This window comes from Crocuta crocuta, unplaced genomic scaffold (genome assembly GCF_008692635.1).
Source record: "Crocuta crocuta isolate KB4526 unplaced genomic scaffold, BGI_CrCroc_1.0 scaffold24, whole genome shotgun sequence".
Classification (NCBI taxonomy): domain Eukaryota; kingdom Metazoa; phylum Chordata; class Mammalia; order Carnivora; family Hyaenidae; genus Crocuta; species Crocuta crocuta.
The window spans coordinates 13331263-13345621 of NW_027530974.1; the positions used below are offsets into that span (position 1 = coordinate 13331263).

A 14359-nucleotide genomic window follows, 5' to 3' on the forward strand; every position below is an offset into this window, starting at 1 on the left:
CCTAATGCATATGGCTTACAAATTATTGCCTCATGTAGGGAAAGCAAAATTATCTTTCTCCAAGTAGATGTGCACTTGACCAAATCCTACGGGGTTATTTATGTGTTGAGGTTATTTACAGAGTTGAGGTTCTGTAACAGCAGAAGCATCTGTTCTATGTGCCACAGACAGTCCTGGGACCAACATCTGTCCGTGCGTTCTTCATCACTGTATGCTGTGATTTCCTGGGCTACCGGGATGTATGTTTGGGGGCTCGTCACTGACAGTAAATGACTAGTGAGAGTCTGAGAATTTTAGGTTGAAGGTGAACATCAAGGTCATGTCATATAATGCTTGGCTCACGTATGTTACAACCTTACCAAGTGGCCATCCAGCCAAGACCACAGTATCCCTAGTAACAAGGAGCCCATTATCTCCCAAAGCACCTAAGTTCCTTCAAGTCTGATCCCAACTTATTTAATCGGCCTTATCTCCATCCTTTCCTATGCCAGAACATTGCACTTCAGCCAAACCCAGGCTCTGCGCACACCCTGAATCGGACTTGTGCTTTTTCACTCTCTGCATCCATTACTTAGGGTTCTTTGGCGTCACACAACAGACTTCAAGTCTTGTTGCCTGAAGCAAACAAGAAATCTACTGGGAAGAACTGAAGAAAAACGTAGAATCAGGCCCTAGGAAGGGCAGACACCTGAATATAGGCAGCAGGAGCCCAAAACAGCCTTTTTAGAATCTCACCTCCCTTAGGAACTCTGGATTCAAGTTGCAAATTCCAGAGAAACAGTCTGCCTAGTCTAAATGGGTGCCACTCTTTGTCCGGAGATGAGCCAGCACCTCTGAGACCCCACGCAGCTCAGACGGGGTGTCCTTCAAAGTAAAAGAGGGTTCTGTCCCCAGAAAAGGCAAAAACAATGCAAGGCTAACAAAAAATCAGCAAACATTTATAAACCCACATTTCTGCTTTTGCTCAAACCCAGAGTGACCTTTTCTAGGGCCAGACGATCCTAACCGACCACCTGGAGGCCAGCTCCCCTCCCCTGCCTGGCACTCACTGATCTCGTCGCCTTGTTTGGTAGATGCTCATGGGCTTGCACACGTCATCTTTCCTTTACCTAATCTCTTAGTTAGAGCTCTTTGATTTGCCACAGGACCTACATACAAAGTCTGTGCTTGCATAGTGTTGCTGTTTTCCAAATTACGTTTTCCAAAACAGCAGAAAACATCTCACTTCAAGAAGATGCATATCCAAAAAGCACGGTGACAGGGAGGAAGCAGTGAATTACCCTGAGCACTGACATGTGCACCATCAAATTGCTTTCATTTTAGAATTTTACGGCATGTGAGATTTGTATTATTTACATAAAGATTTCGTTCTCATGATTGTAGTGTTAGATCGAAATGCCTCAACATATTAATATTCCTCCTCTGACATATCAACTACCATTCGTGTTGCCTCACTCAGTCAGCAACCAGTAATTGTGCCAAGATTCAGGAATATAAATATGTCTCTGCCCTCAGGGAGCTCATCATCTTTGATGAGTGGAAGGAATAGAAGAATAGAGCAGGATCGACAGTACGGGAATCTGTATACCAGAGGTATTAGGCGCCTCTCTCATTCTCTGGATCAGAGTTTCTCCAAGCAAGTCCTCAGACTTTCTGCAACAAACACAGTCTTAGAGCTTCTTATATCACAGACCCCCCATTCCCATGCCCGACCTATGGAATGAAGCATCTAACTTAATGCTTGGAGCCTACAAGTTTTCAACAAGCTCCCTGAGTGAGTTTTGTGCTGATCATATATTGAGACCTTATACGTGAATCACAAATTCTTGAGATCTGAGTATACAGAATGCAATAATAGGGCTATTCCAAAGCTTAAAAAAAAAAAAAGAAAACCCCAACAAAACGATATATAAACTTAGAGCAGCTCATTGTCTCATGAAATGAAACTCCCATGCGGTATCCTATGTATTTTCCATGACTCGTGGTTATCAGAATATATTATTCCATTACGAAACCCTAAAGGAAAGAAACAGTCTGCCTGATAAGAAGAGTTTCAGACCAGCAAGTGGCTGGAACGCTGCCTGGTCCATGCATCGGTCAGGAGACCGCACCAGACGTTAGCACATCCGGATTGCACTTTGGGTGTCTGTGAACTCTATTCCCTGTGGCATATTTCATACAATCACAAGTGGACCCCATGAGAAGTACGCTTTTCTGACAAAGAGGAAGATGTAGCAGCTGTAACATGTGTAGTTATTATTAATAGTATTATCTTTCTTTTTTAATGTTTATTTATTTATTTTGAGAGAGAGATAGCGTGCGCGTGTGCCCATGCGTACTAGCAGGGGAGGGGCAGAAAGAGGGAAAGAGAGAATTCCAAGCAAGCTCAGTGCTGTCAGCGCAGAGCCCAACAAGGGGCTCGATCCCACAACCCCTCGGGGATCATGACCTGAGACGACATCAAGAGTCAGTCGCTCAACCGACTGAGCCACCCAGACATCCTAAGAATTTTTTAATTAAAATAAAAGTTCTGGGGCTCCTGGGTGGCTCAGTCCGTTGAGCATCTGACTCGATTTCAGCTCAGGTGACCATCTAACAGTTTAGGACTTCAAGCCCCCTAGGAGGCTTTGTGCTGACAGTGTGGAGCCTGCTTAGGATTCTCTCTCTCCTTCTCTCTCTCTGTCCCTCCTGTGCACACGTGTACTCTCTCTCTCTCTCTCTCTCAAAATAAATAAACATAAAATAAAATAAAATAAAACAAAACAAGTTCTGTCTTCCTAACAGCAAGCTCCAAATTTTCAGTGGGCCATGGAACAAGACTGCTCTCAGAGGTTGGAGCTCTTGACTTTTAGCCCCTCGTTGCCTCTGAGCAGAGGTAGGGGTACTGATCTGTCGAATTCTGGCAGCTTCTGTCTGACCTCCAGGGCTTTGGTCTGACAAAACGGTGCATGGATATAACATTATTTCATATACTTTAAGTCAAGGCTTCTTACCCAAGGGCCCATGGACCCACCCCCACACCCCTTGGCCTCCGCTGCCTCAGGACTTTTAGTGAGCATCCTGATATTATAAATAAAATCGGGTGTGTGGATGCACATGTGCTTTTTTCTGGGGAGAGGGTCCGTAGCTTTCATCAGATTTTCAAAGGAGTCTCTGACCTAAATTAGTATCCTGTTCCTCTTCTCTCTGTAATTAATTACCAAGTGTTTATTGAGCCTTTACCATGGAATCTGTCATTAGAGGCGCAACTCACCCCTGCCTCTCCTGTAACCCTTGAGCAGTCAAGGAATGTTTACAGGGTTTATATTGGTTTGGGTTTCACTTTATGGGAGGGAGGGGGTGAGGGTCATGCACCAAGAGACGCCTGAGAAGGATTACCTCATCTCTGGGGGAATCTAAACCCACGGGGCTCCCTCCCAAGCCTCCGACAGAGCAGAGCGTGAGGCTGTCGGGTCTGTTCGAAGTCAGTGTAACGTGTTTTCCACTCTAGCAACACCTAACATATGGCGTGTGCACTGATGCTTATGAAAACAGTGATTCATCCTTAATCCTTTAAAAAAAAAGAAAGAAAGAAAGAAAGAAACCAACAGTCGACCCTATGTGGCCTTGGCTCTCCTCCCTGAATGCCCTTCTGTTCTCCAAAATGTCTGTGTTGTCACCTGCTTCCACCTTGTCTTCTTTGCTCTGAGGCTTTACCTCTCCGGCAGGCTCCTTCCAAGCCTTCTGATCTCTGTCTCCTCTTTCTGTTGCTCTTTCCTCTGCTCCGTTGCCACTTCTGGAGCTTTTGGCTGCACATTCGCAGCCCTCTGTGTAATGGCAAGACCTTTCCTCTCACTTCCTTCCTTGCGCCTGGCTGGAGAGCCCCCCATCTACGCCCCTCCCGCACCTGTCTGCTCTGTGCCTTTAAGATCCTTCCCTAGCCCCCAGCCTTCAAAGGAAAACCTTCCTTTCTGGGGGGGAGCGGGGGACTTAGGAAGGTGAAGGAAGAGGTAGGAGAGCTGGACTATAGACTTAATGAGGGCAGAGGAGGGGGGAGGAGGGTTGCAGAATTAAAACATTGGGAATCGCTGACTTTTCCTTCCATCTTGATATATTTCACGAGGTCTATTATTCGATGCCCTGTGGGGCAGAAGGCAAAGATGTTATGTTCCGAGAAAAAGATAAAACCTCGCCTGTCCTGTAAAAAGTGAAAGAAGAAAGAGAACAGACGAACAAGAAAAAAGAGAGGGAAACAATAAAGGGTAAGTGGGAGGAGGGGATAAGAAAATATCAGTAATGTCATAGTTTAACTCTGTTTGAACCAAAGCAGATCTTAATCAATGGATAGGGTGATGACACTCGTCCTATCTGGAGACAGAAGCACCCGGTTGCTGTCCAGGAGGTTTGGGATGAACCCACTCTCAAATTATGCAACAAGGTGTGTCCCAAACATTAGTTGTTGCTCAGGGCTCAAAACACGTTTTCAGAGAAAGGCAGAATGATTCAGAGAAGTCAGAGAAAATTGAGTGAATCCTGGTTCGGCAAGTAACAACCTCTCCGAGCCTCAAATGAAAGGGACAGCTTCTTAGAAGGGTATCTCTACCCCACGATCATTGTGACAAATAATGATGTTTCTCAAGGCCCTGGTAGATGTTCAATAAACAATGGCTATTAAAATAAAATAAATAAAATAAAATAATTAAAAAATAAAAAATAAATAAAATAAAAAATAAATGATGACTATTATTATTATCATTCAAATCCTACTTTCTGTGACAGTTAGAGGGGAAAACTGTAATAGTAAATAAGCTGCAATGTACCAGAAGTGAAGAACTGTGTTTAAAAGACCAAAGAAGCCTAGCCATCGTATACACTCATCAATGCTTCTAAAGGAAAATATCCAGAGTTCAACCCCCCAGCAGTATGAGAATGCTTCTCTGAGTACAGCCTCTGCTGGCGTTTCTGACCCGGCAGGATCAGAATGGGGGAGGGGGTCCCCCGCAGGTTGGGGGTAAAAGGAATCAACCTCATCAGAAAAGGTCAAGTTTAAGGGGCACCTGGGTGGCTCAGTCAGTTAAGCAACCGACTTCAGCTCAGGTCTTGATCTCACAGTCTGTGGGTTTGAGACCCCAGGTCAGGCTCTGTGCTTACAACTCGGAGCCTGGAACCTGCTTCGGATTCTGTGTCCCCTCTCTCTCTGCCCCTCCCCACTCATGCGGTTTCTCTCTCTCTCTCTCTCAAAAATTAATAANCCCAGAAAAAAGATAGTAATATACGCTGAACACAGTTTGGCAGAAGATACAAAATTGACCAGTACGCCAAACCAGTGTTTTCTGGAACATGAGCTCTCTAGAAGATTAATAAGTGTTCCCAAGATGGGAAGTGCAGGGTCGCAGAGAGGTCCCACATACATCACGGGTATATGTAGAAACGTATACAAACCTGCAGATGTACCAACACTTTAAGCGCACACACCCTTTGACACAGCAATCCTTCTAATGAGATGGAAGGGAGAGATGAGATGGATTTCTTACCGCAGGATTCTTCAAGGCAGGAATGTGATACGTAACTTTTCCCAAACATGTTGAAACCGAGGCCCCTTTTCTTGGAGAGCGCTTCCTGGGACTAGTTTCCGAGGAAGACATTTGGAAACACTGAATTCGAGCATGCGTGCGTGAGCTGCTACAGATGGTACTCCATAAGCCTTTTATTTTCTTCGGATGGTCCCGGGATTAGGCCTACATCTCCCATCCCATTCCCACCATCTGTTCCTTATGACCCACCTCTCTCTCCTCCCTGGCCTGCGGTGGGGTAGATCTAGTCCAATCACTTCTCCCTGCCTGCCTGTCTCTGAGGCCCGGAGTCGCCTGGTTTTCCAAAGATCTTTACTGGGGGCTCCTGGCTGCCTGGGTCGGTGGAGCATCCGACTCTTGATCTTGGGGTCGTGAGTTCAAGCCCCATGTTGGGTGTAGAGATTACTTTAAAACAATTCTTTAAAGCTACAAAATAAAGCGAAGACCGAAAGCATTTTATCTTCCAACTCCTTTTTATTCATTTTTTTTTCTTCTTAGCCACTTCTCATTACTCTCTTCTATATGGAATGGCAGGCCAAACGCAGATATTAAAGGTAAGTTCGGTACATTAAAGATGCAAAATATAGCTCATCTACATTTCAGAGAAAAGTAGATCATAGATCCTGGGTCTTTCAACAGGATCGCTAGGGGAGAGGCACCTGGGCGGTTCGACTGACTGAGGGTCTGGCTCTTGATTTGGGCTCGGGTCATGATCCCAGGTTTGTGAGATCGAGCCTCACATTAGGCTCCATGCTAAGCATGGAGCCTGTGTAAGATTCTCTCTCTCTCCCCCTGCCCCTCTCCTCCTCTCACTCATGCTCACACTCTCTCTCTCTCTCTTTTTAAAACAAAAAAGGAAGAGAAAAAGAAAAAGAAAAGCTGTAGGAACATGGACTGTGGACTAAAATCCCAATGGGAGAACCAAGAAGAATCAGAAGGAAGTGGCTTCTAGTGACCTTCCCTTTCCGTTCCTGAGTCATCATTAGTCTTTTGCCCCAGGATCCGATGCGGTGCCAGTGAGTGCTTGTGGGACTGGCCATGGTGGGAGGGGGTGGAGGAAGGCAGGGAAGTGGTGGGTTTTGAAAAGGGAAGATGCTATATGCTGTGTACAAAGGGGCATTGGTAACCGATTGTGTCTATGCAGAGAAGATCTGAAATAAATCCATGAATGAATGAATAAACCCACTGGACATAAACTGAGAAGTCAGAAAAGCGTAGTGTGGAAAAATAAAGATGCCGATAAGAGTTGAGTGCAGTTGAGCAAAGCCCCCTTGCTTGACCAGGTAAGCTGTTCTGTCCCTGCAGCCAGATTCTCCCCAAGAGAAATACCTCACTTAATCACTTTTGTTCTAATTCTTCCTCGCAGGCACTGAATCCCAGGAGCTGTGTGTGAAGGAAGGTCATTCCTAGTAGCACTTGTCAATAGACCTGAATTCCATTCTAATCTGCCCAGAAAGGCATTCTCTTTCTTTTGTTGTTGCTGTTTTTCCTTTAACTATTGCTTCATCACTTTCATCTTGGTAGTAGAGATCTTCGCCAACTAGCCATCAGAGATTTGACACTGTGACTCCGAAATTCCTTGAATAAATAAGAAACGAATGAACAATGGAGACTCAAAGTATTACCTGTACACAGCTAAAAACATCAATATCTACAAAGGACTCCAATTAGCATAATTAATTGTTGTGGGTTGTCCCGGAGAAGACCGTCGCATATTACTGGACTGACGAAGGATGTATACAATCTTAAAAGCACACTTAAACTCTGACACACAGTAAATGGTAAAAGTTGTTTAGCCAAGAAAGGTAGATTTAGAAATCAGTATATTTAAGTAGAATATAATCAGGAAAATAAATCCTCAACAAGCAAAATATGAATGACATTCAAAGCCAAAGATAAAAATTTTTTAAGTTAATCATTGATTTAATATCAATGAATATTAAATTGAATATAAAAACTCCCTACATTTTACTGTAAATAACTGAGTTAACTGGAGACTTAACATTTTTTTTAGAATAAAATTTTTTTCTTATTATTTTTTAGGGGTGCCTGGGTGGCTCAGTTGGTTGAGCATCTGACTCATGATTTCGGCTTAGGCCCTGACCCCAGGATCATGAGATCAGGCCCCATGTCAGGCTCTATGCTGAGCATGAAGCCTGCTTGGGATTCTCTCTCTCTCTCTGTCTCTCTCTCTCTCTCTCCCCCTCTCCCCTGCTCATGCTCATTTTTCTCTCTCTCTAAAATAAAAATTTTTTTAAATTTTCTTTTAAGATATATTTTTTATTTTTAAGTAATCAACACACACAATGAGAGATTCAAATTTACAACTCTGAGATCAAGAGGCCTATCCTTTAAAAAAAAAAAAAAAAGGAGCAGATGGAGGGGTCCCTGGGTGGTTCATTCCGTTAAGCATCTGACTTCAGCTCAGGTCATGATCTCATGGTTTGTTGGTTTGAGCCCCACACTGGGCTCTGTGCTGCAGCTCAGAGCCCAGAGCCTGCTAAGGACTCTGTGTCTCCCTCCCCTATTTGTGCTCTGTTTCTATCTCAAAAAATAAAATAAACACTAAAAAAAAAAAAAAGTTGCATGCTCTACTGACAGAGCCACGCAGGTACCCCTAAGGTCTTAAATTCTTAAAAATGTAACTTAGGATATATTTCCTTTTAATTAAGCATAGTTAAAGTGATGGGATTTTTTAAAAAGATTTTTTTTTTAAGCAACCTCTACACCCAACGTGGGGCTTGAACCTATAGCCATGAAATCGAGAGTTGCATGCTCCACCCGATTGAGCCAGCCAGGAGCCCCTAAAGTGATGGAATTTTAAAAACTAACAAAAGGAAACAAACAAACAAATAACAGGAAGAATTAAAATTTAAATGTGTTTATGGCTTAGTGAAAGTCATGTTTTTCTAATTAAGGGTGAATTAAGGAACAGAACACTGATGGGAAAAGCAACACATGCTTTTCTGGAACCTGCTTCATCTCACTTTTTTTCTCTAATAATCTTTTAATCTTTAAAAGTCTTTTAATTTTCCTCTTCTTTCTTGCTGAAAGATAACATCTACCTTTTCAAATCACTTCTGCTGGGCAAGATTAATGAGTTCAAGAGAAGGTGATCCTGGACAATTCTGCCTCTGGCTGTGGCAGATTAATTTGTAACAGACCAACACTCTCCCCAAGAACAATGGGGCTGAAGGTGGAGATGGGGGGAAGAGTCCATCTGAGGGCATCAGAGAGGTACCAAGGCACCTAGGACCTGAAGGGGCAAAATTCCAGCGAGAAGGGGCTCTTAGGTGTGACCATGGTATTTGCCAGCAAAAGTGCTTTTTCTTTTCAGGGCATCTGATGGTCCTAAACAGCAGGTTAGCGGTCAAGAAGTAAGCAAAACCAGCAATCTATGGATCATGAGTTGATGTAGTGATTTCATAAAAATAAGTCTAATTTCAGGGATACCCAAGTGGCTCGGTCAGTTTAGTGTCTGACTCTTGATTTCAGCTCAGGTCATTATCTCAAAGTTCATGGGTTCCAGCTCCATGTCGGGCTCTGAACTGACAGTGTGGAGCCTGCTTGGGATTCTCTCTCCCACCCCCCTTTCTGGCTTTCTCTCTTTCAAAATAAATAAATTAAAATTTTACAAAAGTCTAATTTCAGCCAAATATACATTCCTGGCAGCAATGAGCAAGATACTACCAAGCTTTCTAAGTGAGCACGGCAAAGCTATTATGGCTGACCTTGACCTTCATTTGGAGTTGCCAGTTTGCTTCCGTACTGTAACTAGAATTGACCATTTTAAAGCCTTAACAAAACGTTGTAAGTTAACGTGGCGAATAGTCAATTAACTAAAGGTAAAGAGCCTTGCAAACGAATTAAAGGCACATGGCAGTTGTAGGTTGAGTTCCTCAGATGCATGACGCTGAGATGGATGGTGAGGGTATAAAATGTTTAAGGACCAAGACCTGAGAAAGGAAGATGGGAAGAAGGGATGGCCAGAGGTGGAGTAGAAGTGGGATCTGGGCTCAGCCGTATGTATCCCAGCTCACCAGGCAGGAAGCTAGAGAGCAAACACAACCCACGTGAGTTGGGCCCCACTGGGGCCAATGCTCGTGGCATTCGGTCATGGGATTCAAGATGGATGCCTTGCGCAGGGGCTCCCTGCAGACAAAGCAGACCCTGAGGAGCTGACAGCTGGAGGCCTTTTTCTGACCACACTCCCTGCAGCTGGACAGTAGTTTTCCTTGAAGGGAGAGCTAACATGTGTACCTCCGTGTTTCAAGAAGCAGTGGTGGCCAAGAAATCCTGATGGGGAATGGAGTCAGGAGGGGGGTGGTGTCACCTAAGCACATATTCGTCCTTCTATTAGTTCATTCAATAGTTCCCATACATTCACTGAGCTCATAATCGGGGCCTAGGACCCTCTCGGGCACTGTGGATGCAGAGACAAGGGTCACATGTTCTTACCCTTCAAGGACATCCATTCAGGAGGAAAGGCAGAGGCGCACCAGGAAGTGCTCTGAGAGAAGAGAGCATGAGGGATTGTGGGACAGAGAGGGACCTTCTTATCTTCCCACCTAAGTGCCTTCTAGGTAGTAGCTGTTTCTGCGATGCAACTAAGCCCACGCTGCTGCCCTATGAGTGAGCAAACTCCTGGTGGTTTTTATAGAAAAAGTAAACCATGGGGCCAAAGATGACTTAGCCGCCCTCCCTAATAATCATACGAAGAGAGCGTCACCATCAGCTTCCGTGAGTTTGCATCTGTAAGAAAGAGGAACTCTATTTCAAAGGACAGATTAATTCCTGTGAAATGTGGTCACCGAAGTCACAAAACTTGGTCAGGATTATATAAAACCTGAGCTTGAGTCTCCCAGTTGTACCAGGCTCAGTAAGTTAAATTTACAGAATCTACAGAAGGAGCTAAGAAGGGGGCTATTTTTGTCTATTTTGTTCAGAGCTGTGTGCCAGCTTCTAGAACAGTGCCCAGTACAGCAAGGAACGCAACAGTATTCATAGAGTCAGTTACTGAACGGCATAGTCATCTCTCCTTTCCTTTTCGCTTCCCCCCCCAACCCCTGGACTCTTTTCCAGTCTCTCCAAACCCAGGACCGCCTCTTAGCTAAGGCTGTGGATGGAGACCCCTGCAATGGCTTCCCCAAGTGGCCAGGGCTTCCTCGTAGCATGGTGGTGAGGTTCCAAAGGGAAGCACCAGAAGACAGAGAGAGGAGCCAGAGAGAAGTCATAATGCCTTTCATGACCTAACCTCAGAGACAAAACCATGTCACTGCTACTACATTCCATTTGCCAGGGCAGTTACAGGATTTTCCCAAGCCCAGAGGCAGAGGAGATACCTTCTCAATGGAGGAATGTCAACATCGCGTTGAAAAAGATCATGTGGGGCCATGCACGTGCACAAACATACACGCTCGCACACACACACACCCCTTGGAAAATACCATCTGCCAAAACCCTTGAACCCTTCCCCCAAGTTTACATTACAGATCTCCCTACTCTAAACTTCAATTTCTTCGTGCAATGTTCAAGAGCCCTTGCAATGAAAACAGGAACAGAACAGCATTCCTGGGGTGCCTGGGTGGCTCAGTCAGTTAAGCGTCTGACTTAAGCTCAGGTTATGATCTCGCGGTTCATGGGTTCAAGCCCCACTCTGTGCTGACTGCTTGCAGCCTGGAGCCTGCTTTGGATTCTGTGTTTTCCCAGTCTCTCTGCTTCTTTCCAGCTCACACTCTCTCTCTCCCAAAAATAAATAAACATTAATCTTTTTTAATTATTAAAAAAAAAAAACCCAACAGCATTCCTTCCCATTCCTGCCCAACTTGAGAACTGGGAGAGCAAGAGGAATGTTTGTCTCAGCATGTAGAGGACTCACTTGGGCTCTGTGTGACTTGGGAGAAGAGCCACATACAACTCTACCCTCTAACTTCAGTCTCTCCACACCCTTTCTGTCCCTTTTTACACCTTTTTCTCATTTTTTTGTGAAACTTGTTTGGTTTGTCTTATAGAGAATAAATTATCTTGGGGAAAAGGACTTTACTGTATGCTGTTAAAACTCCAGTTTTATTTACTTACGGACAGTGCGTAAATATCTGTGATATTGTGATATCATTAAGAATTTTAAGCTGAGAGCACCTGGCTGGTTCAGTTGATAGAGGTAGAGCATGTGACTCTTGATCTTGGGGTGGTGAGTTCGAGCCCCACATTTGGGGTAGAGTTTACTTTTAAGAAATTCAAAAAACAAGGTTTCAAAAGAAAAGAACTGTAAGCAGAAATCATTTGTGCTGGGTGGCCCTTTGGATCAAAAGTAAATTTCCAACTCAGTCAGTTCTAAAGCAGTAATTCACTAGTAGATTCGAGTCAGAGTGCAATTCAATTCTTTTTAATATCAATGAATGTATTCATTAGCGTAGAGTTAAAATCATCTAAAACCCTCTTCCAACAATATGATCAGAATGACCTAACATCCGGTGTGCTCAGGTTGAAAAAAAATGGCATTAGTCATTTTCCAAATACAGTACCTTGAATAATAAATTTAAAGAACTCATTCTTGTTTTATTATCTGTGTTACTTCATAATTTTCCTTTATGTTCTCTCTGTATTTCTTCCTGTGAAGGTAGGGAATGGGTGACTAATGAAAAGGAAAGTCAGGAACTTATCTTAAACCACAACTACTTTTCCTGTATCCTAAACCCTCAAGAGGGGTTTCTAAAGAAAAAAAAATTTTTTTTTTACTCTTATCCAGCGGAATTTAGAGAGCTAGAAATAAAATGGCCTTAAAAGTTGTAACAGATATCTTTCTGGTTTATGACCACACTCGCTAACATCTGCTGAGGGACATTTTCTGACCAAAGGGGCTGTCAGTATCAATAAGGAAAGACGCTTTCCTCATTGTTCTAGAATCTACGGTGTCTAGGGTTATTGAAATGGATATATACTGCAGCTCATACCAAAGGATGGAGAGAGAGGAAGGAGGGAAGGAAAAGGGGAGCGTGAATTACAGTGTGGAGTTGCCCCTGGCCCTGTTTTGAACTCTCCCTGGCTTTCTGGAACTTAACCAAGGTCAAACAGGCAGTTGTAGCCGGCTCAAGGCCTCTGGTTCGTTGTATATAGTTAGGGGTAGATTTTGAGGTTAAGGTTATGAAGTTTTGTGGTAACTTTAAACTGGAAAGTATTGCATTCACCTCTTCTATTCCCCAAAGAAAGAAGAAATGCCTAACCATGTAATGAAACCCCTTTCAATCTGACCATTGTGTTAGGAGCAGATTTCACACTGAGCAAATCTTTGCAACCAGACTCAAATGTTTTCCATTAAGTCTGTGCATGGGTATAAACTTGCAAGTGCCTGCTGCAAAGTGTGCAATTCTCCAAGCAAAAGGCACACAACTTGGTGACTTGGATAGAGTATCAAAAACATACACAGTTGAACACTTGTTTGCACTTACTACTGCCATAACTTAGAGTCTAAACAAGAGAAAGCAAACTCCCTAAATTGTCTTGGGGGGGGCGGGGAGAGACCTCATCTAATTAGACACAACATGTGTGTCTCAAATTGTTGTAGCCTTAGTTCCTTGAATAAGAATTGTTCATATTTCAATGGCTACAACATATCTTACCAGAGTCCTGCACAGTTTAGCAATTTTTCACGTAAAACAAATGCTAGAAAGTGGAGTCTTTAAAATGATACACGAGGGGCGAGGGGCACCTGGGTGGCTCAGTCAGCTGGGCTGCCAACTTTGGCTCATATCATGATCTCATGGTCTGTGAGTTCCAGCCCTGCATCAGGCCCTGTGCTGACAGCTCGGATCCTGGAGCCTGCTTCAGATTCTGTCTCCCTCTTTCTCTGCTACTTCCCCATTCATGCTCTGTCTCTCACTCTCTCTCATTCTCTCTGTCTCTCGGAAATAAATAAACATTAAAAATTTTAAAAATAATAAAACAAAATGATACATGAAATGTTCAACTATCAAAACAGGAGATTCTAGTCAGAAAATGATTTGTACTAAAGTTGAAGATAACCACATGGACAGAACATTTTAATCTGCCATTGGGGGTGAGGGAACGTTCCTTCTCTTCCCCCTTGTCTCAGAGTAAATATTAAAAACAACCAGTTCTGGGGCGACTGGGTGGCTCAGTCCACTACGCATCCGACTTCAGCTCAGGTCATGATCTCACGGTTCGTGGGTTCGAGCCCCGTGTCAGGCTCTGTGCTGACAGCTAGCTCAGAGCCTGGAGCCTGTTTCAGAACCTGTATCTCCCTCTCCCTCTGACCCTCCCTTGCTCATGCTGTCTTTCTCTCTCTCTCTCTCTCTCTCAGAAATAAATAAAACATTTAAGAAAATTTAAAAAACAAAACAAAACAAAAAATCCAAACCAACCAATTCCTGCAAAATAGATGCAAACTAGAGTGTTCAACCAAAATAAAGTCCCTGGTGTAACTACAATAATGTTACTGAGAACAAAAACCATGGCACGTATAATCTTATCCAACACTTTAGAAAAGCTGATAGACGGAATCTTATGAACCTTTTTTTGAATAATGGGCGTTGTTATCTCCACATTAGCGTCGAGAAAATCAAGGTATCCAAAGGTTGCTTGCCAAGGTCAGAGGCTTACTCAGAGCTGCAACCAGAAAAGAGAGCCCTTCGAAGTGCAGGCTGCTTCAGGCATCCAGAGCACAAGTTCATCCAAGAGTGCATTAATGTTCCCAGGTCAGAAATCAACTTTGGGTTTTGTTTTTGTTTTTGAGAGAGAGAGCACACATGAGCAAGTAGGGGGCAGAGAGAGGGAGAGAAAGAATCCCA

General features: G+C 43.7%; 1 long non-coding RNA gene across 2 annotated transcripts in view; it reads right to left on the reverse strand.

The window, feature by feature from the left end:
- Nucleotides 1–6248: 6248 nt before the first annotated feature.
- Nucleotides 6249–14359, reverse strand: part of LOC144236381 (uncharacterized) — a 64003-nt gene continuing 55892 nt past the window's right edge. For both annotated transcript variants that reach the window (XR_013336506.1, XR_013336508.1), the window contains exon 4: nt 6249–7130. This is a non-coding gene — a long non-coding RNA (uncharacterized LOC144236381). The remainder of the gene's footprint in view (nt 7131–14359) is intronic.